The following is a 23,786-nucleotide window of genomic DNA, read 5'->3' on the forward strand; positions in this document are numbered from 1 at the left end:
TTCCATTTTAAATGCAAATCTATTTTTGTTTAAATGTCAGGTGGATTTATTTTTTTGTAAAATAGACTGTGAAATGAGCACGCACACACACACACACACACATGCACACACAAACACACCAAAAAGCATGCTGTAAAACAGAATAGGAAATAAAGTGTAAACATTAGAGATAGAAACAGAGTTTGAGCATTTACTGATGTTACTGTTCCCTTTACTCAATCCAAAGCTTTATTAAAAACAAGCAAGAGTTCATCAAAGTGGCTATATTCAATATCCTCAGAGAGTATCCAATCTTTACAACAGTCTAATAATTAATTAACAAATTTCACAAAGGCAGAAAATATTGAAAATAAAAAATATTGCTAAAAAAATAATAAAAATATTGCTAATGAGAAACTAGTTTTATAAAAAGGTTTCATATATGAAAATGAATATAAATATGGGGTAAAGATATAAATAGGCTAATAGGCATAGATTTGGGTTGACACAAATTAATAATATAAATTCAGTTCTCCCACTTAATCCATAGCTCTATGGAATCTTACACTTCAAACAATCTTTCTGAAGAGACTGGTAAATTAGCACAATAAAAATGAATGTTGAAGGTTCCATTAGTGAGAATCTCATTAGATCAAAGTAAAGCTAGGGACTAAGTAATACATAAGCAGATCAATAATCTTCAACAGGGACAACAATCAATGAAGATGCATGTATAGCTTTAGATTATAAGAAAGATGATAAATGAATAAGGAAAAGTCTATTTATAAATTATAAATTTCCATTTGGAAAATATGTGAATATTGTCATTAACTTACATCAAACTAAAAAGGAAGGCTCAATGTTTTTAAAAATGGAATTTTATTCAGAAAAAAAAACCTGTCTTGGTTACTTTTCTATTCTTTTGAAGAGGGACCATGACCAAGTCACCTTACGAAAGGAGGTGTTTAATTAAGGGTTTCCTTACAGTTCAGAGGGTTAGTTAGTGACCATCATAGGCAAGAACATGGCAGCAGGAAGCATAGAGCGATAGGCGTAGCTCAGAGCTTATGTGGGGCCAAGGATATGCAAGCATGAGGCAAAGAAAGCATGGGAGAAAGGGAAAAAAGGAAGGGGAAGAGTGAAAGGGACAAGGAGAGATGGAGAAGGGAAGACAAACGGAGAGACAGAAAGAAAGAGGAAGGCAGAAAGAAGACACACATGGTGGGGGGAGGGAGGGAGGCAGGAAAGGAGGGAGAAATCCAACGCTTCTACCTATGAATGGCATAGGCTTTTAAAATCTCAAAGCCCACTCGCAGTGACACAGCTCCTCCAACATGGGTACATATCCTAATCCTTTCCAAAGAGATCCACGAGACTGGGAACCAAGCATTCAAACCACCATAAACAGTGACATAAAACACAAAGAAATATCTGCACTCTTGAGGTGGAGATAGCCTTCTTGGGTAACAAGACCTAGAAATTACTACCATGAAAACCATATGGATAAATTGTATGATAAAAGATAATTATCCATTAATGTACTGTTAGCAAAAATACGATGTATCCACATGTGCATTATTTCTTTTCTTTATCTATACATGCCCTGGCACGCATGTGGGGGTCAGAGAACCACTTTTCACCAGTTGGTTCTCTCCTTCCACCTTGCTTTGAGCCAGGACATCTCATTGTTTCTTCCTCTGCATTGTATAGTAGCTTGTAAACCACAATATTTAGCTTCTTGCATGGGCCCTGGGATCAATCTCGGGTCATCAGGCATGAAAAGCAAGCCACTTCTGCCTCCTGAGCTGTCTTCTCCCATGCCTAGGTGACCCCAGCCCCCTCTATAACACAATTACTTGTTCCCTGGTGTGATGCTGTGACTTGAACCCAGAGCCTTGCCATCATAGGCACATGATTTACTGGTGAGCCGTATCAGCACCCGACTTTAACAATTGCTTGCAACCTGTGAAGACATGAACCTGAAAAACTAACAAAATCAGCTAAAGGGCAAAAGCTCTGACTTGCATGAAGCCTAATGGAGTTGAGCTCATCCAAATAGAGAATACAACAGCTGTTCCAAAGGCTGAGGAGATGCAATGTCATGGTGAGCCCTTCAAAATTTGTTCAGAGACAATCTTATATTAAGATGCCCTTAGCACAAAAAAAGAAGAAAGGGAGAGAAGGAGGAAGGGAAGGAAGGAAGATGAGAGAGAGAGAGAAAGAGAACAGATAAAAAGGATAACACACATACAGAGATTCAAAATAAATTCTGAAGGATTAGAAGATATCTGTTACCTTGATGGTGGTGAGGGAACCAAGATTGTTTTCATATATCCAAGTTACATATTAATATTTGTTTACATATTAATTATATTTTACTATTGCTGCTTAAAAATTAAATCACACATGAAAAAATGATACCATATAACAATGTTAACTAAATAGCCAAGTACCAGAGCCTCTCTGGGGATAGATATTAATATTAAAATAATAAAACCCTGTCTGGCAAGCTCAGAGAGTGAAGGTGCTTCCTGTCAAACCTGAGTGTAATGCCTGAACCCATATAGTGAAAGAAAAGAACTAATTACTTCAAATTGTCCTCTGATCACCATATACATACTATGGTATATTTGTGTGTGCACATGTACACACACATAAATAAATAAATTTTTAATTTAAAAAATAATAAATGCAGTTAGATATTATTCTGGTCTAAAGGAGGAAAGGGGAAAATAATAACCTTAAATTATAAAATAAAAATTAATAATAATAAAAAACTTCTGAAAAACCCAGGAAGTAATTAAATAAGAGCACAACCAATGGAACCAGCAATGAAAACACAAAGGATAGATTGAAGGAGAAGGGGAAGAAAAAGCAAAACTTTGTGGGAAAGAGAATCAAGAAGGAAAATTCAATATTTCAAATGCAAGAGGGACAGAGTTCATTAGTTTTTTCCAACCTGTTAAAAATGTATTAAAGATTCCAAGAGTGTAGTCCTAAATCCTGAGGCAGATACCATCAAGATCATCCATCAACCACCAAAGAGTACAATCGTGTTTGTGTGTGTGTGTGTGTGTGTGTGTGTGTGTGTGTGTGCGCGCGCGCGCGCGCATGCACGCCAGTTCTAGAGAATATACAATTCCAGCAAATATACATTGTTTTAATTCTAAAGAATATTCAAAACCTTCAGTTCTAGAACGCATGTGTTTATACCATTTCCAGAGAATATAGAAGCATTTCAATTCTAGAGAAAATACCTAAGTAGCAATCATGCATAACACATAAAAATACTAATTCTAAGGTGAACACATTTTTGGGAAAACCCTAGATTTCACAATTAATTAGATCTATACCAAATTGAAGTAAAAAAAAAAACATATAATCAATAAAAACTTAGTAAAATCACAACAAATATTAATGTAAAATATATTATACACAAAGGTTAGTGCTTTACAAGCATTTGTAAAGAAGTTATGGACCAGACACAGAATTGTAGAACTGAACCAAAAATATCAAAGTCTTTCAAAGTCAAAGAACAAACCTGGATTTATATTTACCCATTCACCACCTACTCTCCACAGATGTTTTCAGAGAGAAAATTTTCACATATTGTGCATCTGTTTCTGTTTGCCAGTTGTCCGACAAGCCATGGGGGAATTTGTATGTTTCAGTACATATGTTCCAGAAAAGGGACAAGAGAGACCTTGCCCCTGCCTCCTGAAGCTTAGGTGACAGCAGAGAAAACATACTGCAAGGGAAGTACAGGTGTGGTTAGCTGCGCGTCCACGGTGCCTGATTGAGCACTTACTTAGAGAAGATCCTTGGGTTTAATAAAATCCAGATTCCCTACAACACCTAACAGTACCAACAGAAATAGTGAGCACTTCAGGGCTAGGTTGTATTTATGTATTTAGGAACCCACAACACACATGCATGCACATGCTCTCTCTCTCTCTCTCTCTCTCTCTCTCTCTCTCTCTCTCTCACACACACACACACACACACACACACACACACACACACACCAGCGATTAAAGAATGAAGCTTATAAATTTAAGAAAGAGCAAGGATGGATGCAAGAAAAGGATTGGAGGGAGGAAAGGGGAAGAGGAAAGTAATTCTATTTTAACTTAAAAAGAAAAAATTTTTGAAAAGCTATCTGTCTCCAATTTCCATCCACGTTTCACCACTTTCCATAAACATGCTCATGGGTGAATTTGTTTTTGTTTGTTTGTTTGTTTTAGGATCTCCATTTTAAGAATGCAGTTCTAAAATTCCCTGGAATGCCACTTTGATCACCTACTTGACTAATGAGAGTTCACACCTCACTAGGAAAGTCCTTCCAGGCCATGGCCCACCCTGGTTTATATGGAAAGAACTCAAGAACCAATTCTTAGTGAACTCCTTCCGACTCGTATCTGGGGTTTGTCTTCCACATGAATTGTGCATCCCTTCTGGAAAAGACACCTGTAACCTCCCTTACAGAACCAGGTGAGACCCAGATGACAACCGTGACAGTTACAGCTACTCAGAAGCCCATGTGTATTTGGTTATATGAGCGACGGGAGCTGGAAAAATAAATCAAGATTCACTGAAAAGGTTGCAAGACATTGAGAAAGAGAGAGAGAGGCTGAAGTCACAACTAATTCACCAAAGACACTAAACTGTATAACAAACCAAACTTAGTATAGGTGAGCACAGTTTCTAGACCATTTAATTATACACTTCAGTCACCATGAAGTATACAAAGGCTTTTCCGACTAAATAGCTTGAGACAGGGTAGAGGAGAAATATAACATTCTTGTTTACTTATATTTTTTCCTGAATTGGCACCATACTCAAAGGCGAACTTCCACAACACATTAGGGCACAATGTATCTTTGCTATGATCATGTCTCCTGCTGGATACTTAGACATCCTTTGATTACTCCCTCTACTCATTCCAACAAACAGTCCTTGCCACTTCTTTCCAATTCTGTTTTCTTGTTTTGTTTTGTTTTTTTTTAATACCATCTCTTACTTTAAGTAAGACACTCATAGACGTGGAGATAAATTTGGAACACATAATGACCCTTTCTGTCCACTTTTCTATCACCCTGAAATTTAATATGATTTACAATTCAGGCGGTCGGACACTGATGCCAATGACTGTGACTGTGGATCAATAGAGCAAAGAAGTTGTGTCAGAGGAGACCACTGTTTCAGAATTAAACATTATTGTTCTCTCTTGGCTGGGCAGTGAGACCAAAGGCGGTGATTAGCATCCATATTTCTGCAGCATGCAGGATGCACACTGGCCTCCATCATTATGTGTCAAAAGAAACATCTCTGCCAGAGTGCCTCAAATGGAAGTTGGCTGAGGTCGCCACGCACCACCACCACCCACAGTGCCTGCTCATTTTCGGCATCACACTCTCCAGCTCTTCTGGAAATCCTGTGAATTTCCCAACATCCTTCCAGTAACCCCTTTCCAAGTCGGTTTCTATTTCCAGAGTTGCTTTCTCTAGCTGGCCACAAAGTACCCTCAGTAAAACAGGGAGGTTCTCTAGGCTTCCAGGCCATTAGTGTACTATTTCCTGGGGAGTGCTGAAAGGAGCCCTAAATTTATCACCTATTTCTTTGGAACCAAAAGTAAGAGGTAAAATATAGTTGGAGTTATTATACCGTACAACGCTGCCTCGTTCCTGCACCAGCTTTTGGGTTGTCATAGAAATTCCATTTAATGACCCTGAGAAAAAAATCCCTGAAGTTAAACTCTGTAATAAAAGAGGCCTTTTTGGGGCAATTACATACCTGGTTGAGTTTGAAACTTACTGAAATCGGGTTCAATTCAGTCCAGATTCCCAGGGTCTTTCACAAGTAAAACAAAACCAAAAGAAGATCTTGTGCTTCTTGACTAATTTTTTTTCATAGTTTTTTCCATTGTTTCTAATAAAGTCAACATAGTTCCTAGAATATAATTCTCCTAATTTCACTTGTTATTAGCTGACATAACCCAACGAAACATCTCCCTCTCCCAATGTAAATTAAGTTCACATGCCATGGCAAGTGTAAACATAAAAGCTGAAAGTTATCTCATTGGTTTCATGTAAAAATATTCTTATCTGTGAATAGCTCAAACGTCCTATGACGTGGATTTAGAGTCTAGAGGGTTTACCAGATACAATCGACAGATCTCAGTCCAGTCCTGACATCCTGTCAGTCTAGCCCTTGCCTTATCAAGGCCACAGTAATCCACAGAGCCTTGCAAATATCCTATCCTGCCATTGTCAGCTGCGGATGCCCCTCTGTGGTCTCTGATAAAGCCTCCTGTTGTGAAGGACTGGGTCTCAGCTGGTGGCCCTGTTCGGGGAGAGCAGAACCTTTAGGCAGTGGAGCCTCCCTGGAGGAAGAGATTACTTGAACCTATGCATTTGCAGGGGATACTGGACGCTCATCCCTTTTCTCACTCTCTCCTTCCGGCTGCCATGAGACAAGCAGCCTACTCCAAACCTCCCGTCACCAGATGCTTCAGTCATGGACCCCAGCGACCATGGACCAAAGCCTTAGAACCTTTAACATGAAGTCAATATTTTTCTCATATATATCTCGGTTTTGTCATAGCTACAAAAAAAGGTGACCGGCATATATCTAAATACCACTTTCATATTAAAAGTAAAATGGGGAAGGAGGTGAGTGAATTTTTCCTGCCAAATAGATTTCTTTTATGTGAAGAGATTTAAAAAAAAAAACAAAAAACAAAATAAAAGCAAACAAAAAACTTCCTTGGGAATTTCTTCACTGGTTTTCTGAACAAGAACTAATCAGCATTAGCCAAAATAAGAAATCTATGGTTTCAAACATTTGCTTTTCAGCTCCAGGGCACAGGTAAGACAAAGATGAGGATGGATCAGGTTTGAAGTGAACCATTCATTATATACAAGCTATCATGGTGTATGACAAAAATTACCTTTTATTTTGATTAAGTAAATGTAATGATATCCAAATCTGAATACAATTTTTTGTTGTTTATTGTTGTTAGTACTGGGGCCATGAACAAACTAAGATGACCCTGGTTCTCATTTTGAGGCAGCCAGTCAGTATTCCTCTCTGGCTAAGGGTCTGTTCTAGCTACTTCTGTCAGCCGTCTTTGCTAGCCAAAGAAGTATATTAAAAAGTCAGAGGCTTAAAAGAGTAACCATTACCTCCGTGTGTTGGAAATCCTGGAGTGGCTGAAGTTGGAGACTTTTCCCTGAAGGTGTCATAGGGGCTTCAGTCTCATCTAAAGGTCCCATCCACCAGGGGGGACATGTTCATAAGAGCACACCCATAACTGTCGGCAGGATTCGGATTCTCACAGGCGATTGGCCTCATTTCTTGGCACGTGGCCCTCTCCATGGTACAGCTAACAGCAGGGCAGCTGGGTTCCCTTGTGAGGGAGAAAGAAAAAGAAGGGACCGAAAAACAAAATGAAAAAACTGGCCTAAGAAAGGATGTCTTTAATCCTAAACTCAGCCATATCTTACTTAAATATTTCTTTGAAAAGCTACTAACTAGAATTGTTCTGGTCCCAATTTGGTCTCTATACTGTAGAGGTGACTGGGTTGTTTTTTGTTTGTTTGTTTGTTTGTTTGTTTGTTTTTTGGTTTTTTGGTTTTGTTTTTTTTTTGTTGTTTTGTTTTTTTTGTTTTGTTTTGTTTTGTTTTTGGTCATGACATCTCCTGGGCAATTTTAGAAATGTTGTTACTGTGTAGAATGCCTTCTTTTTCACTCTATGTTCAAGTTTTTCATTTAAAAGGATGATTTTAGATGCCTCTTTGGTGTTAAACAGCTCTGTTTAGTTTCATCACAACTCTATAGCTGTGTTTATTCTGTGAGTCTCTTCAGAGACCTCTCATCTACAAAGTAATGTAGATATTACTGCTTTTCTGATTCTTATGAATATTTTTTCTGTCTAGTCATTTTTATTAACTAAGATCTTCAGTTTTATGTTTAACATCTTCAGAAATGAGCAACTCCCCCTCCCCCATTTGTAAAAAATATATATATACAACTGTAGCTTTTCTAGTCAGTATGATTATTCCTCTAACATAATATCTGATATTTAATATTAAAACAGCATCAAATTATTTGAGAATATATATATTTTAGTATTATATGTTTTAAGACATTATTAGTCTTAATTAAGCTCGGAACATCTCTCTTATGTAAGATAGAGTTTATCTGTTTATGAGACTTTGAACAAATCACGTTCCAAGCTATTATCTGATAAGCCTGGAAGTGTGGCCCAGTGGTAGAGCATTGGCTTAGCACACAAGAGGTCCTGGGTTCAAACTACAGCACTAGAGAAATAAATGTAGTTATCTGGAGTGTACAGTGTAACTCAGTGGCACAGGCCTGGTACGCATGAGGCTGGACCTATAGCAAACACACAAGCAAATCATAAATGAACAAACTAAAGAAGATGCAGTGCTCTTAGAAAGAGAGGTCTCTGATTACATTTTAATTTTCCCTGATAGGTATCTCATTTTAATTTTTATCTTCCTTTTTAGTATATTTCCAGAAATTAATCATTTTTGTCCATATTTTCAAATTTTAGCCACTTTATATTTCACAACATGCTATTAAGATATTTTGACCTCTATATTATGCAAGACTGTCTTTCAGCACTTTAAAATTACCTTTTTGTTAACAACTTTTAACATTTATGACATTGGCTTTATAGAGTTTGTGTTTTAATTTTTTATTACATGTGAAAAGGTGTTTTGTCTGCGTGTCTGTCTATGCTCTGGAGCATGGCTGGTATGCACAGAAGCCAGAAGATGGTATCAGACCATCTAGGACCAGAGTTACAGTTTGTGAGTTGTTATGTGGATGCTGGGAACCAAACCTAGGTGCTTTGGAAAGGTAGGCAGTGCTCTTAACCACTGAGCCATCTCTCCAGCCCCTCATTTTATAGCTGACAAATATTTACTATATGTATTAGGGTGAATAAAGCTTAACTATCGGGGCTGGAGAAATGGCTCAGTGTTAAGAGTGCATACTGTTCCCGCAGAGAACATGAGTTCAGTTCCCAGCATCCATGTTGGCTGGCTCACAGCTACTTGTAACTCTAGCCCAAGAATATCCAAAATCTCTGGCCTCACAAGCCCCTGAACTCATGTGTCCATACCTACACATTAGCAAACACATACACATGTAATTTTGACTAATAAAAATAAATAAAACCAAACAAAATAACAGGATAATATATTCTCATTATATACAGAACAAAATGTGCATGCATGTGATATTTGGAGAGTGAAGTCTATGGGCATCTATTGATTTGAGCTTATCAGTTAAAGGTATGTTTGTTTGTTTTGTCGCCATCTAAGTTCTTTTTGTTTGTTTTGGTCTTTAAGTACAATACTTAATAGTTTATATAAATTTTATTAATTTTCTTTGAAATTTTCCTGCATGTTTATAATGCAGTCTGCTTACTCCAATGGGTCTATCTTCCTCCCTGCCCTGCCAATCCAATGCTCTTTAGAAATCCTTCCCTCACATTCACGGATTTCTGTTTTGTCTTCTGGCACACTGAACTTAACCAGGGCTGTCTGTGTAACCATAGGTTTCAAACTATCCTGTACAGCCCGGTGCCCTCTCCTGAGGGTACACCAGTGAAGATAATGACTGCCTGTCCCCTCAAACCCATCAGCAGCCTGTAGTTCAGCCCATGGGGTACAGCCCCTTGTGGGTGCTTCCCTGAGCCATGGTTGACTGATGACAAGCCCCAGCCTCATGCAGGCTCAGTGCAGGTAGCTGTGAGTGCTGTTCGACTGAGGCTGAAGTTGCCGTGTCTTGCTCAGCCCCACTTCCCTTATGTATAGCTTTTCCCTGATTTCTGCTGAGTGCTGCAGGTGTCCTGATCAATCTGCCTTCGTGAGGGTATGACAACAACTCCAATTGCACTTGAGACATGGATATACTCCTCATTAACTTCTCTTGATGTCTCTTTCTTTGCATATGTAATAGTTGTGTCTTTTAGTGATACAGTTTAACGGCGTACCTTGTGTTTTCTGCTATTAAAAGTGACAATGGAAAACTGATAACACTTTTATGTATTATGTATTTTATGTATAAGTAGCTGTTTTATCTTTATTTGCTTTTGTTTTAAATGTCTAGTAGAAAACGCATCACAGCATCTGGTTTCCCTGAGTCCCTGTGATTTGCTCCACATTTTTAATCAATTTACACTTACTTTAATTCCTGTCATTATAATGTATTTCTGATGTTCTCTTTCATATTTGCTCCAAATCGTTCTTGTTTTAAAAAAAAAAACAAAACACCTCTTCTTGTCTGTTATTCAGGTCATTTGGTTTTGTTCTTCTTGCTTACAAACTAAAACTCAATGTCAATTCTGTTGAATTTGTTTCTGCCAAATATTTAAATATCTTATTTTTGTTGCAGAGGACCAGATTTGTTTCCTTTAATTAATTCAAAGATTTCAGCATAACAAACTGATGCACCAACCAAGGACAATGCATGCAGAGAACCTAGACCCCCTGCTCAGATCTAAGCAATGGACAGCTCATTCTCCAAGGTTGTTGGCGGAGCGGGGACTGCTTCTGACATTAACTCTGGTGCCTGAGATTTGATCACTTCCCATTGGCAGTGAGGCCCTGCGAGCACACAGATGAAGGGCATGCAGGCTATCTGGATGAGACCTGATAGGCTGTGGTCATACTGTGGGGGAGGATTGACTCCTGTCAGAGGTCTAGGGCAGGGGAATCGGGCAAAAGAGGAAAGGAGTGTGGGAACGGTGAGATACAAGCCAAGGGATAACAATTGGGATGTAATATGAATAAATTATAATAAATTTTTAAAAAGAGATTTCAGCATGGTGTCAAAAATCTTGACCCATGCCCCTTCCCTGCATCTCACATAACTGATATGTTCTATAAAATTATTCCTGGAATGTTATAGAGTTACAACTACATAAGGCTGTTTAAATTTAAAGTCACTTAACTTTAATAAAATGTGAAACCCTGGTTCTTTTATTTTAATCCCTATACATTTCTATCATATTGAAAAGCACAAATATATTTTTTTACTAAGGCAAGAAATTTTATATTTTATTATAAAGCGCTGTTATAATACATCAGCTTCATTTCACATACTTTCCTCTTGTCGTTGTTTATTTGTACATCTTAAACTGATTTGGAAATCATTTGCTTGTCTGTGAAAGCTTCCATGATATGTTTCCTGTAAATTTTTAGAACTATTCTTTGAATCATCTGTATTTTATTCTACTTTAAGTTTATCTTTGTATAAAATCATGTATCTGAAGTGACATTCCTTCAGTTAAAAATATTTTTAAAATATTTTAATGCCATTCAAAATCTTAGTTTAACACTCTAGTTGTACCACTGAGAAATTTGGTAGCAACTCTTCTTAGTTTATAGTCAGACAATGTTTTTCTTACTGAATGTTTTACAAGTTTTGTCCTTGGAACCTTTAAGTTAAATACAATGTGTCGAGATGTTGGTATTGTCCTTATCAGTGCTGTTTGTGGCTCTTTGGGAGTCTTTTGATCTGACTCTTCCAACTCTCTTGCAGGCTCAGCCATTATTTAAAAAACATCTCTACTTCATTTAGCTTTAGTAGATCAAAGTTGACCTTTCTCAATAATTGTAGATCTTTTTAGATAGTTTCTCCCTTTCATCCCCTTTTTCTGCCTTAAGGGAACTTTCCATAGCCAGATCCTTTATCTCACTGTAATTACATGCTTTCTCCAGCCCCCATTCGGTTCTTCTTCACTGCCTGCTACCACTTCATCTTTGCTGTGTCCTCCTCTCCTAAAGATGTTTTGTCTTCTTCATAGAAAATCCAAGTTTGATAAGGACCTTTAATTCCACCCTCTCTGAGAAGGTCCTAAGGTATCTGTTTTTAAGAGTCCAACTACTCTTCCTTAGAAATTCACTCTATCTCTTCCTGTAAGTTGCAACTCCATTAAAACTCTCAGCTTCCTTAGCTGACAGGATGTATTATTCAGCAGTGGGTATGAAAGCTTAGTCCAAGCATGTGCCTCCGTTAAGTACATGCTTCTCAACCTGTGGGTCGCAACTCCTCTGGCAAGCGTGTAACTCCAAAAGAACTTACATCTCGGTTCATAACAGTAGTGAAATTCGAGTTATGAAGTGGCAACGAAACAATTTGTGGTTGGGAGGGAAGGTCACCACAACATGAAGAATTGTATTAGGAAGGCTGGGAACCACTGCCCTAGGACAGCTAGGAGACCGGAAATGGCTTAACCAGAGGGTCATTGCAGATCTGGAATTCTCCTTTTCTGCTTTCCTCTCTTGACCTTATCATGTCCATCAGCCAAGAAGAGGGAGCCACTCTCCCTGCTCAGATCTCTTCTCTTTTATTCCCATTGTTTGCCTCATCCAGGCTGGCCTAGAGATGTTGTGTGCCCCCATCCGCAGGGCCAGAAAACAGTGACTCACAGAACTTTGTGCAGAATGCTGGTAAAAGGACAACTAGAACGTTCTCTCCCACCGTGTACTTCCTTAATGTCACATGTTCGCTCCAAGTGAGTGGCTCTTCACCTCTCTCACAATGGCCCTGCTGTACTGGTCCAGTTAGCCATCACTCCCCGGTTGCTCATGTACTATGCCCTAACTGAGTTTAGGAAAAGGGCTTAAGCTTTCACGCTACTTGCTCTGCTATAATGTCCAGAAAACTCACCGTGTAGTCAGGTTACTCTGACCTCATCAAGACGTGCCCATAGGCCCAAGTAAATAAAGAAAAAGATAATTTAATGGAAAAGTTTTCAGGAAACAAAGCGCTCCACAACATGGGGAGAAAAACCATACATATCCATGTCTATTGAAATAGAACCATGGGGAAAGCCCACTTAGAAAACACTTAAGATGATCTTAGATTTGTAACTTCTATTTCAGAACTTGAAAGTATCTTTCACTTTCAATTCTTTCTTATTGAATTCTAATTTCTATTCTTTCTAATTGAATTCTATTTCAGTTCATCCTAAAAAGTTCATACTTAGTATCGAAATGGTTTGTTTTTTTTTTAAAGAAAGATACCTTTTGGCAATCAAAGCCATAACGAATAATAAATCACTAAATGATTAGCAACATTTTATTAGACTTTCACTTAGAACTTTCAACTGAAATGTATGTGCCTGTATCCTCTAAGGAAGTCATCTCATGTCCCTTTGGCAGTCTGTCGGAGGAGCATCCTCTAAGGAAAGTTAAAAGCAACTGTGACCTCTTCAAGGTCACCTAGGTAGTAAATGGTGAAGAGGTGAAAATCCAGATGGAGTTGTTTTGGTACTGCCTTCTCTGAGTTTATGTTGTTGGGATGGCTTTACGATATAACCCAAAGCAAAGCTTAATTACTCAGGAAATAGGTGTATTTCTCAAAAAGCTATCTCGAGTGCACACCTGGAATCCATGCACTGTGGCCTAATATTATATTCATTTTTCCCCTTAATGTTTTTCTTAACCTACAAATTATTTCAGAAACATATTGCTCCCTCTCCAGGGGTAAACATGTGGTGGTTTGGGGATGAAGTCATTCCAGCAGAGCACCTGGGCTCTGTGGCTTCTCTCATGTGGGTATTATTCAGCATTTATGTAAGGAATAAGTACATTTTCCCATATACTTTAGGGCCTGGAAAAGGAACTAGAATGAATCAATGAGTAACATTTTAAAGAAAAATCCAATTAAAATTTAACTGAGCTTGAACTTAAAAAAAAAGTTCTTTTCTTAAACTAGTTTTGAAATATTATTTTCAGGAATATTTTCCAAATTGCAACCAAATACTAAATAGGCTAGAACAATGGTTCTCAACCTTCCTATTGCTATGACTCCTTAATGCAGTTCTTCATTTGTGGTGACCCCACTCCCATATTCTTTTCTTTTTTTTTTCCTCCTTTATTAATTTATTCTTGTTACATCTCAATGGTTATCCCATCCCTTGTATCCTCCCATTCCTCCCTCCCTCCCATTTTCCCCTTATTCCCCTCCCCTATGACTGTTCCTGAGGGGGATTACCTCCCTCTGTATATGCTCATAGGGTATCAAGTCTTTTCTTGGTAACCTGCTGTCCTTCTTCTGAGTGCCACCAGGTCTCCCCGTCCAGGGGACATGGTCAAAGGTGAGGCACCAGAGTATGTGAGAAAGTAATATCCCACTCTCCACTCTACTGTGGAGAGTGTTCTGTCCATTGGCTAGATCTTGGTAGGGGTTTAAGGTTTACCGCCTGCATGTCCCACGAAAGCCCTCACTTACCAGGAAACTGAGACAGAGGAGAGGACATTCTAGTGGGACTCTAGATGAGAGAATCATGGGAGGAAGGCAAAGTAGAAGGACCCAGAGGGTCCTAGAAGCCTACAAGTAGAACATTATGATAGGCAGATTTGGGCACAGGGGTCCCGTTCAAACTAAGGCACCAGCCAAGGACAATACAGGCGGTAAACCCATATTATTTTCATTGCTACTTCATAACTTTAATTTTAACTACTGTTATGAATCATAATGTAAATATCTGATTCTCAGGATGTCTTAGGCGACCCCTGTGAAAGGAGTCATTCAACCCACAAGGGGTCATGACCCACAAGTTGAGAACCACCAGTTTAGAAGGAGGTAAAGTGGGAGCATCACAACACTGGGTAAGACAAAGGAGATAAGTATGCAGTCACTCTGTATGCTCAGCTATTAAGATGAGACTGTTTCCTCTAAAACTGTGCCATAGAGGGGAGAAAAGTCCTCCTACCCGTGTGGTCTTAAAGAAGCAAAGATGCTGTCTTGATTACTAGGAACAACAAAATATGATTTATGACAACAAATTCTACTTGGTGGCCACAACTGGTAGTTCACCATTGCTTATAGACGTTACCCTTGAGAATTTTCTTTTAAAAGAACCTAAACAGATACAGTTCTCAATGATAGAAGTAAGTGACCTCCAAATGAGAGCTGTTAGAAGTGTGTGGCAGAGGTTAGAGGTGAGCAGCGGAGCTGTACAGGGGGATGGAATCACACCACGCAACAGATCCACTTAAGAGGTTTAATAAGGGGATACAGAAACCGTCTCTGGAGACACATGGGGGGGGGGGGGAGTAGGAGAGAAAGAGAGAGAGAGAGAAGGAGAGAGTGTCACGTGGAGGGTCTGTCTTTTATATAGCCCAGGGCAGGGCCACACCCCTGTGGCAAGTAAGCAGTGACATCACAGTAGGCAGACTGAAGCAGAATCCTAACAGTAACCATTACATATATGTATGTAAAAAGGTGGAAGATGAATAGAAAAAGTAAGCCTTTGGGCTTTGTATATATGCACTTAGAGTCTAGTCAAAATTCCTATGACAACGTGTTGTATAATGCAAAAGTTACGTGGCAGGAGACAGCCCACAGAGGCGCTAAAGCCGGGTGTAGTGGCACATAGTGCAGGTCCAGCCTTCTGAGGATGATGCAAAAGGATGAGGGATCATGACTTTGAGGCCAACCAGTGCTTCATTAAGAGACCCCATTTGGGGAAAAAACATGTAAAATGATAGTTCTAGTGATGATGAAGATTGCTAGCTCACAAACAGAGTTCTGCCTAAAAAAAAAAAAAGGGCAAGCTTGAATGCAGGCAAAGTTGACGGCCAAACTCTGCAAAGACAGGGTAAACAAGTCCTCAATAGTTCCTGCCTCACAAATATGTCTGTCAGATATATTGGGCCAGAAGGCTTAAAATGATGCTCCAACGTTATAGAGAGTTTTGGGTGACTATTCAGGTAGAAAACTCACTGTCATCTTTTCATTTGGAAAGCTACTAACCTGCACTCCTGGCATACTCAAGTAATCAAGTTTATTCCTTCTCAAGTCTCTGAGGGAGTTGAAGACGAGGTAGGTTAGTTTTACAATGAAGCTTAATTCTTTAGGGTTTAAGATGAATTTAGGTCTAGATAGGTGTTTTAAGTTGATAATGACAATATGTGATGGAGATTGATTTACATTTAGAAATTTAGATGCACCAAGATAGGAAACATGTCTTCTTTAAGGCTGTCAAATACAAATAGCCAAAGTGCTAAGAATGTAACATCTTTATAATTCCTGACTGTGTCATGGTTCTTCTTGCTATAGGCACTCTATTGAATATATGTGTAATAATACAAATGTATATGTTAAAAAATAATATAAAAGATATAATAAAAAAGAAAAAAGCTAAAAATAAAAAAACATTAAAAAAAGATTGCTAGCTAAAGACACATATGATAGAGTAAAACTGCTCTGCAACTGTAGAAAGGAAAAATTAGTATTGCTCAATTGGTGTATCATTTAAATATGAGATTTTAAATATATACATGTAACTAAACTTATTGTTTAGTTTAGCTGCAGATCTGTATGTTCAATGTGGCATACACACACACACACACACACACACACACACACACACACACCAGGATCTTAGCACTGGGTGTACCATTGATTCAAGGTCAACTAATATTTGGGCCTCTGCACTGAATTCTCTGGCATGTCTCAGATAACAGAGTGCATATTAGCAAAATGAGCCTGTGTACCATCTGCCCCAGAAACAATAGTTACCTCAGGCCACGATGAAGAAAGATGTGTGTCAGTCAGGTGCAGAACATTCGGCAAGTTTCAAATAAAAACTTGGGTTTTAAAAATTCACTTTATGGAACAAGCAGTTTCACATTATTAGTAATACATTTTACACATGGAAGTGACTTAATTGAATTTTAATAACACAAAGGAGCACATTCAAGCAACGACAGTGTGAAACATGTTGCTGTTTGTCATTCAGTACGCAACTTCTTCTGAGGCAAAAACAAAGATCGTGAGACAGCAAGAGTCTTTCCACCTGCCAAAACCAAGAGACCTACACTAGAAGATTCGTAGGAAATCCCTCACTTACATCTCAAAGATTACAGCTGACAAAGATGGGTTTCAGATGTGTGATTTGCCAAATTTCACAAGAAGACCAACAATTAGGGCTATAAGAATCTGAATGGCAAAAACATCTGACTCACTCCACTTAAAAGAAAAAAAAAAAAAAACCTTAAACCAAAGCTCCCAGAATTATATCCGCCAATGCAGCATGTTCCAACTCTATTCAACCCTTCCAACATTTCTCAGCAAAAGTGTCAGGTCTTCACTTAAATCATAATTGAGCAACCTCGATGGGACTGACATTCTGAGACCAATATTCCACAGACATCTTGTATTATGGATGGGACATAGACTTGCTGTTCCAGCCTGTACTCCATGGCAGTAACATTGTCCTCCACTATTGCAACAACCTAAAATAGTTACAGATATTGCCAGCTATCCCCTGAGAGGTAAAAATCACTCCCTCCCTGTGAAGAAATGACCTACACAGCATATGTCCAATATTAAAGGGCCAACAATGACTGCTGCTAGATTTTCTGGACAATCCATTCTAAACAAGAAAGGTGTGGGCTTAAGGAAAGAAGGTGGCCAGTGACACATTTGGAGGGGGAATGGAAATGGTAGAAGAACCTCCTGAGTACTTCTCCCTGAGGATTCAAAAGGAGAGCCTGAGTCAACTTCAGTACCGGGCAATGAGGTAGTTTATGCACCTGGATGCTGGCAGGGCTTCCTGCTTCTGGCTTCATGGTCTTTCTGGGTGGCTGCATCCTAAACGCTAACGGAGAATGCTGGAGCTGGTTGTAGAAGCAGGGCAGGAGCTGCCCTTCAGTCCATCTGTTCTGCTAACCATGAAGCCCTGTTCCCTCGCTCTAGGTGCCCTGTCAAACATCCCAAAATAGAAAATATCACTGCTACATCTGCCCTTTCCACCGACATACGCCAAAATCTAATACAGGCTCCTCCCTGATTCTAAGCTCCTCAAATACTTCCTACACCCCTAGCAATAAGAACACATATCTCCTGAGGCAAGGGAGTTGCAACTTAGGTCCTATTGCCTTCCCCCTGACAGGCATGCTCATGTTTATCTAGGTGCAGAGGAAACAGATTCAATGTCACATGGACTTTATCAGTTCTGCATGCTTTTTCTTTTCCAAGTTCAAAAAAAAAAAAAGAAAGAAAGAAAAAGAAAAAATGAAAGCCGGTTAATTAAAATCAAGTGCTCTGAGCTAACCTTCCACTTCCCTCTCCATCTGTGGAGTATTTGCTTCCAGATATCCTCAGCCGGTGCCATTTTTTTCCCTGGGCTGACATTGGTCCAGTTCAAACCCACTACATTGCCAAATGCACAGAAGCAAGCAACACTTGCCCGGAGATAGCCATCTCTTTGATGTGAGGGCCTTTGCTTGCATTTCTACCTTGGTAAAGTGGCTTTCTGCACTACACCTTCCGAGTGTTCATTGGCAAAATTCATCAGGAGAGGTGCTTGTATTCTTGCCGCCTATCTTTTCCCGGAATTCACTGATGCCAACCTTGCAAACTATAATTTTGCAAGGAAAATGGAGTGAGGAAGGAGTTTGATTTGATAAGGTGTGTGACTTTCTTCCTGTCTTTACTCCGTTTTGGGGGAGAAAGAGTCTGTCTAGCTACAATTTTCTAGAAATGGTTATCATGTCTTTCTTCTTCGCTGTCTTGCCTGCAATGTCCACTTCACTGTAGGAAGCATGACAGAAAAGCAATAGGAATGTCTTTAACTGAAGTATTTTCCTAAAGGGGAGGTAGGTGGTTCCCGTGTGTGTGTGTGTGTGTGTGTGTGTGTGTGTGTGTGTGTGTGTGTGTGTGTGTGTGTGTGTGTGTATTTCTATCAGGGCCTCTCACTGACCAGGAGTTCACTAATTTGGCTCAAATGGATCTTTCTGTCTCCTCCCTAACACTGGAAACAGAGGTGCACACTACTGTGTCTGGCTCTTCCATCGGTTCTCAGGATTGAACTCACGTCCTCATTCTTGCACGGGCAAGCACTTACTGACCGAGTCGAGTGCCTTGAATCTCCCCTCGCAGACACTTTGTGTAATTAACTCAGGATGCTGGTTGCTCAGTCTCTGATTTGCTTGGCCATGGGGTCTGTCGAATGGGTTGGTGGCTCTCTCAGTAGTGAACAACACTGAATCGCACAAAAATGCCAAGGTCTGGTAGCAGGCACTGAGATGCCTATTCTTTTTGAAAATAAGAGAGGGGGAAAAAAGATGTACAGCCCTTTTGATACCTTACTATCCTAAGGCTCCTTGGATTTGGTGAGTTTTCTACATTCTTTGATGGTCTCTTGAAGGCTTAGCCTTCCCAAGGAACAAACACAGTATCATTTTTCAGATGCTTAAAAAGTGACAAGAACAGCAAGAGCTGCCTTGCCGGTGACCTAAATTTGCTCGCACTGTGAAGACCGACTGAGGACCTGCACCTGCTAAGCTAGGCAGCCACAGCTGTTCTGCATCCTGAGTCACCCTAAATAATGACACATCTCAACGTTTACTGTATTTAAAGACAGTCAACATTTTTTTTCTTTTGCATATGAGACGTCTCTCATTAACTCGGCCTCTGAACATCTCTCCACTTATGCTCTGATGTACCGACCTCATTATTTATGAGTATTACATTGTGCTTTTCAGCCATTAAGCTCATTATTAAAAACCCACACAAAAGTCCTAGATGATAGATTGGAATCGTGCCTATTTCAGAGCAGATACAATGCGTATAGGCTTTCCAAAGACATTAAAAAGTAAATAAAGTCGAAGGGCAATTGCTGCATGAGGATTTTGTAACTTGGTTAAGTATGACTATGTTAAGAAACTTCTCAGTTCCAGCAGTCTGCAAGGCATTTTGATAGTTAAAGGGGATAGATAACCCAGCCACTCTCTGACGATCCCTCGTGCTGATGCTCCGCAGATTCCACGGCGGTCCATTTATTTAGCTATTCCACTGCATCACAAGGGATTCATTCCTTCACTGCCAAGCAGGGGGAGCAAAATACTGCTGGAGCTTGTAATAGCAGCTTGTATATGCTGCTGTTGAGCATCTAGATTCATCCAAATTACTTAGGAAACAACTTAGCAGTGTCTAATAAACTTGAAAATCATATGCACTGGGGGACTCAAAACTCTACTCCTGGGTATGTTTCCAGGAGAAAGTTTCCCACACAGGCACAAAATGTTCATGGCAGCACTGTTTTTAAAGCAAGAACAAAAACAAAACTACCTTGGAAACAACATGATCAGGGGCTGGGTAAGTTGTGCCTCAAAAATGAGCTCTGCCCAGCCTTGAATGTATGCAAATGAGCTTCTCTGACTTTTTTGCATATTCATCAGCTTCTAACACTCATCCTAGGCCTCATAGAGATCCTCTGGGTAAACAGTCCATGTCTAGCCACAGCACCAAGTACAGATTCTAGATTCATACCTTGCACACAGTTGGCCCCTTGACAAGTGACAGCCAAATAAAAGTATGAGGAGGAAACAAAGGCTCGGCTGCATGCAGTGCACTTCACCAGCCAGGACGTTCAACCTGATCAGTCCCACTACTTGGATCAAAAACACCTGAGATTTTTCTCAGCCATGCACTTATGAGCCTTACCACAAACCCTGAGTTAGAACTGCTAAAGGTGGCACCTGGGAACCTGGACTCCAACCCACCTGCCAGTGGCTCTTCAACAGAAAACACAAGCTTAGAGATGCACACAGTCTTACGAAGCAGCCTGAGAGAGAATATAAAACAAATGGAGGAAGCATAACAACTCAGCTGCCTCGGCGATGACTAACAAAAGCATACGGAATAGGAACAGCCAAGATTTTAATTGCTGGTAACCATCCACACTACATGCCAAATACCTGCTGTGTGTCAGGTCTAACAGCACAGTTCAAGTCCAAGAAAACAAACAACAGTAACAACAAAGAAAGACTTAAGGAAGAACTGACCGATGGTCCTGCACCATGTTTATGGGCTTAGACACTGAGTCTCAGAGAAGCTCAACAGCTATTCAAAGACGCATAGTTACTGAGAGGGATCAGCTCTTCCTAAGAAGTTTCAAGTGTAACACCATATGGTTGCTGTTACAGGTGAAGTGAAGCTATATATGTTACAGTTATATGTCCTGAGGAGCCACCAAGTATCACTAATGCACGTAAGCCAAGAGCTAGTGGGAGCGCTTCCCTTCCTGCAGTGACTCTCCCTAGAGCTACAGTAATTGAGCAGGTTATATTACTATTTTCTGTAGGCTGTACCTATAGGGGACTGCAAAGAAATGAACGCAGAATTTACATAAAAATAGATGCTGTCTTTCACCATAGCACTCCCCAGCTGTCCCCCAAAAAGACTTCAAATGGAGTGTCTGATTGTCTTGATTTAGCAAGGCAGCCTTTAGCCTTCCACTCCTAGAACTCACTGCCTGTCTATTAGCCCAGCAGGTGCATCAGCACTGTATTTTAAACTCTTTCAGAAGCATATTCTCAGATCCAGAATGAGCCTTGCTTTCTGTCACAAACCCTATCTGCAAAGTAGGGGGTGTGAAAGGTACCAGAGTTTCAACCTACAGGCCCCCATGCAGACAACTGTGACAGCAGGAGCTGCCATCATGCCCACCCTGTCATCTCGCACTGCCTTCCCTGCCTGCCACTTTGAGACTAAGATGGGCAAGCAGAGAGGTAAGAGCAAACCCCGCCCCTGCCCCTCCCCCACCCGCCCCTGCCCCTCCCCCACCCGCCCCCTCCCCGACCCACCCCCTCCCCCAGTCTGGAGGTCATCATCACTCCCATCAACACACTGGCCTGCTCCCTTTATCTCTGGACATAGTGGGTTCTTCTCAGTTACATAGAAAACAACGATGTTGGTTTCGAGGGGGAAAGACTACAGAAATGCAGTCATGCGTCCTTTATGCACAACGGATCTTAAAATAATTTCTAAGCTGGGCACTTCCCATTCTAAAATACACAAGACGTGAGAAATTCCAGGGATTAAATAGGAGACAGGAAAAGGCGAGAGTGGACGCTGAGCTCTTCCAAACGCTCCCATCCTCCACTTGATTAACACTAATTCCTGCAGCTGCTCTTTTTTTTTTTTTTTTTTTTCCCCTGGCCTCTCCTCACCTCATTCTTCCTGGGTTCTCTCAGCTCAGGCATCTCGGAGGCTAATGAAGTGCCTGGCCTGATTTATACACAAACTGAGCTCTAACTTCCTTCGCCACCACAGATGCAGCTTGAGCAGAGCATACTTTCTCTTTTCTGAGTCTTTAAGTGTACAAACATGTTTTTATCTCCTGTAAGTGTTCCCAAAATAAGCACCTCTGGAGACCGGCTGGGAGTCTGCTGTCTCATTCCAGTCCCTGAGGTACTTTGAAACAGTCTTATCACGGAAAGCAAATCACAGGGCTCTCGTCTTTTCCCATGCTTGTGATGTCTTTTTGGTGACTTCACATTCTGTGAGCTATTTTTAGTGGTTAAATGCCTGGCTGCTGAAAAGTGAGGTTCCCTCTGTCTGTTTGCACACTGTGAATAAAAGAATCTCACTATATTGACAAAGTGTTCAGCCCTATTCTGTTGATCTTCTCTGGCCACGGATCACCTATTTCACCAAGAAGAAGCTCCCTGGCATCTTCAAGCATGGGTGCAATGGTACTTCTGTAAGGGCCAACTTAATGAAGGGAGACATTTATGAATACCCGTCAACTTTTTAAATCTAAACTGGAAGGGAGTATGCTCATCATTCAAAGCATAATATTTAACTAGTAAATATTTATTTAAATATTTAAATGAAAACTGTTCCCAAGGCCAACATAAGTGATGATTCAATTTACATACTTTTAAGGGTGAAGGGAAAAATAGAGGGTAAGAAGATGGTATAATATCAGTGCATCAGCAGGACTACATTTTTAAGTCTTTTGGAGGGCTTGATACCATAACTATCCTCCATAAGATTTCTAATATATGATATAAGGGTAATTTCCTTTAAAAAAAAAAAGTCTTTCCTTCATGCACTAAATACTGAGGGTTGTTATGATAGAAAGAATACCAAGTTTGTTTTAGAATATGCCCACACAGAATTATTTGTCAACAAACTATAAATGCCTAACAATCATATCTGAGATTTTCCATAGTCAGTACTAACTGAAAGACCAGTTTGGACTGTTAATCTCTAAGCCAGCCATGTCATACTGTTCTTCTTTAGTCTCTGCTGAAAACTGATCACATCCCTTCCTTTGCAGGCTCCCACTAATAGCAAAATACAGTATTGGGCTGTTTGTTGTTTGTTTGTTTGTTTTACTCTATGATGGCATCCCTGTGGCTTGCGGTGGATAGAAAGTAATACACGGCTCCTTCTATTAATTTCAATTTTTTTTTCTCTGAAAATAGTACAGAAGCAAACTGAATGTGTTTTCTGTGAAAGTAAGCCTCTATTGCTGATCGTGCATCATGAACTTTGATGAATGAGGGCCAGCAGGCTATGCTCTCGGAACACAGCCAAGTGGAGAGGTGCAGGCAGCTGCTGCAGGGAAACTGTGGGAAACTGGCCCTGCTGAGCTCTGAAACTCAGGCACCAGAGTGAGAGGCAGCTTGGGGTTCATTCAGGTCTGGCTTAGGCAGTGTCGAGGTCAATGGAACTTTTATCTCATAGCAAGAGAAGGCCGCATACTCAAGAGCAATGATCTTAAAATCAGCAGAGAGAAAGACAGAGAGAGAGAGAGAGAGAGAGAGAGAGAGAGAGAGAGAGAGAGAGAGAGAGAGAGAGAAGAAGGAGGAGGAGGAGGAGGAGAGAGACAAAGACAGAAAACAATAATAAAATAAACTAAGAACAAACCCAAGGAATAAAACTGTCACACACATATATATGTAGAATTATCTTCAGGAGGCATATTGTACCCAAGGCTCACTCATGACACACATACTGAA

Source organism: Acomys minous, assembly GCF_964271855.1.
Source record: "Acomys minous genome assembly, chromosome: 15".
NCBI lineage: Eukaryota > Metazoa > Chordata > Mammalia > Rodentia > Muridae > Acomys > Acomys minous.